Below are 3555 nucleotides of genomic sequence, written 5' to 3' on the forward strand. Positions count from 1 at the left end.
TTAGAATTAAGGTTTGGACACCGCAGCTGGATTATCGCACTGGTAGAACCATGTTTTAAGTACCCAAATAGGAAGATGTCACCACAACCATTAGTAAAGCCCATTAACACAATAAGATGTCCTAATCCAAGAATCTTTGGATAGTAAGACTATAAGCTTAGAAAATTGGAAGAAATCATAGAATTGAAGAAAGTATCAATACCAGACATCAGAAGATCCCAGGAAGGATCTGGACTAGAGATATAATCAATCATATCTAATATGATCACCATGGAGTTGAAGGATGGTGATCTGTTCAAGACATTTCAACATTCCGAAACATGAGGGAGTTCGAACTTCGGGACGAAGTTCAGTTTAAGGGGGAGAGGCTGTAATATCCCAGGTTTAGAGGCTATAAAATGAGAGAACACCACAGTGTGCATTGCATTCATGCATAGAAAATCCGGGGAATTTTCGCGCTTTCAAATAAAACTTACCACAGTAACTGAAGTTTCACTTGACTTGCTGGAATTGAAGTAGATCATCAAGTCAAGCGCTATAAACTTCACTGTGATCTTTGTTAAAACCTTGTTTTGGGTAGAGATGATTTGATCTATGGATTAGATCAAATGGAATTATATTTACAACAACACATTCTTTAAGAATCAAATCCTAACTTAATAATACTTAAAAGTTAGCAACTACCTTTGTGTGTAATTTAATTCACTTCTAAATAGGGTAAACCTCAGGGTTTAAAGTGCATAAAAGCCACACATTCTTATTTAAATCATAACTTATTAAATATATGGAATATCATAAAACTAAATCCATTTACATTACCAATTATAGTTCAAACTATATGAATAAAATTAACTATGAGTATTTTGAAACTCATATGATCATGCCTTGGTGAAATCAAACACCAACTATCCAAATTTGAGGAATAACCTTCAACCTTGATCTTTTGATCAATATTATAATGAAATCCAATCCAATATTATATAGTGAGTCATCAACAATAATAAAACCATCCACAAGATATTTAGTAACAAATGCCACTTGGCTATCTAAAAATAAATCATATGAGAGGATAATGATCATGCCACATGTGATAAAAATATCTACATGACTTGCTTTCCAAGTTATGCCACCTCATGCTCAAAGGATTGCTATGGAGGAGGGCATGACAACCAAGCACCTTACTCATCAAAACAACACAAGAGTCACCACCTATGTGTCATGATGCTAGAGCTTGCCCAAGCCTATAAATAGAGCCACACCCTTCATCCATTTGCTCATCAAGTACCATGATACATGGGAACAAATACATAGAGCCACTCCATGTGAATTAGCTAGGATCAAGATGAAGAAGCTAGGAGGTGGAGGCATACCACAAGATGCAGGTTTATCAGATTTCGTGAAGAACAAGCTACAGAATATTGCAAGGTAGAATCCCTAGGCAAACCATATCTTTAGAGGATCATATCATCATATCTTGAGTAGGACCTTAGGCTATTACAAGACATTTAGAAGTGAGAGAGATTATAGATGCTAACCATAGCCATGTCTATCCTAGAGAATTTTAGAGTAGTATTACATCTTACTTGTTTAAATCAACCTTTAATCTTGTAGATGAGAGCCATGTTCCATTAGTGAAACATAACCAAAGCTTATGCTCATATTCTAATCCTAGTTGTGTATCACATTGGTGATCACTACTTAAACCCTAAACTACATTTGAATTCCAACCCATGGATTAACTTGGATTATAATTAGAACCCTGCCATACCTCATGCCTATTTATACTTCAATTTAGTGAAGCTTATGCAAAACCCTAAACCTTTCAAGTAGAATTCACACCACATAGAATACTAGGTCCTAACTTGTGTATCATGGATCACAAGTATAAAACAATCCATATACACTTATAAAATAAATGCCATTTGGTGAGTAGAGTGAAACAAACATTCAATTTTATTTGGCTTTCCAAGTACTTGCTTTGGGAACCAAATGAAATAGTATTTTTATAAAATAGAATCACCACAAGAGCAATTGAACTAACTATGAGGATTATAGGGTTCATCCTAAATAATTTAAGTCAAAGCTTGATTGATGATTATAGAGGTTATATCACCACTCTTCCTAAACTCTAAGAACCATCATTCACATAAAATCAGGAACCAATCCCATTTCCTTTACCATTTGTTAAACCCTAGCCATAATTAATTTATATGTGAATAATCAATATGGTTAAGCACTTGCAAAATAGAATATGTTCACCATTCACATGTTCTCAATTTCAGATCTTTTAAAACAGAATTGATTCCTAAATTTAAATTAATTGGATTGTACCCTAAAATTCATATCTATTTGCATTTTTAATTTGTGCTTTCCAACAACACAAATTTAATCAATTAATAAATGTTGTTTAAAAACAAAAAAATGCAGCAAGCATCATTATCAAATTGTTTTGATGTTCAAATTATTTAGAACCTGTAAAAAACAAAACAAAACAGAATTCAATTTGAATTCCAATCAGTAAATAAAAACAGAAAAAGAAAACAAAAATTTGAAATGAGAAAAGGAGGGAAACTTACCTGGACCTCAGCACCACCGCAGCCCAGCAACCATCTCCACACCAAGCCCACCAGTAACCCAGCCCACGAACGAAACGACCCAAACCACTTACCGTTTCGATGCTTTAAAGATCGTGCAAGAGGAAATTGTCTTCGTTCTCTTCCCCGGCGTCGACAGCGAGCCAGCGCCAGTAGACGCCATCCTCGTCGATGATAAGGACGCCCCGGACGCGTGGAAGCTTCCAGAACTCCTCCCTATGACTCTCGCGTCCGAGCCTATCCGGAAGTAAAAGATCGGCGCTCAGACAAACTCTCCAGACGCCGCCACCTCTTCACCATTGCCGTCGTCGTGTCGAGGCCACCGAGCTCCCCTCGGTCTATAAATAGGGGTGAAAGCACCGCCAAGCATTCTTTGATCTCATCCACTCCTCCAGATCTTCTCTATCCCTCTCTAGCTCTCAATTCCATCCGCGCCAGTACGCCGGAGCCGAGGAAGAACACGGCGGTACAGGCCACCCCAGCCTCAGGCGCGTGGTCGAGGAGAAGCGCCTGGCGCCGTAGATCATCTGGGAGGAAGGAATCGTGCTGAATCTTCCTCAAGCCGGCTAGTTTCATCGATCCCTTCCGCAGCACATCGCCGGTAATGGCGAAATTGAGCTCGTCTCCGACCACCAACGTCGTCGTCGACCACACCTTGAGCTTCACGGTGAGATTCCGCATCTTTAGAGCCCACTTTCGTTTCCTGGCATCAACCGTTGCCATATTTCGATATCTCGCCGGAGTAAACCGCCGCGGAAGGATGTAATATCCCAGGTAATGGGGTTACAAAAATAGAGGAAACAGATGTGTGCATTGCATTCATGCATAGAAAATCTGGGGAATTTTCGCGCTTTAAAGTAAAACTGTCCCAGTAACTGAAGTTTCACTTGACCTTGGTGGAATTGAAGTAGCTCATCAAGTCAAGCGCTATAAACCTCAATGTGACTTTGCTAAAACCTTG

The sequence above is a fragment of the Lolium perenne genome, chromosome 4 (genome assembly GCF_019359855.2).
Source record: "Lolium perenne isolate Kyuss_39 chromosome 4, Kyuss_2.0, whole genome shotgun sequence".
NCBI lineage: Eukaryota > Viridiplantae > Streptophyta > Magnoliopsida > Poales > Poaceae > Lolium > Lolium perenne.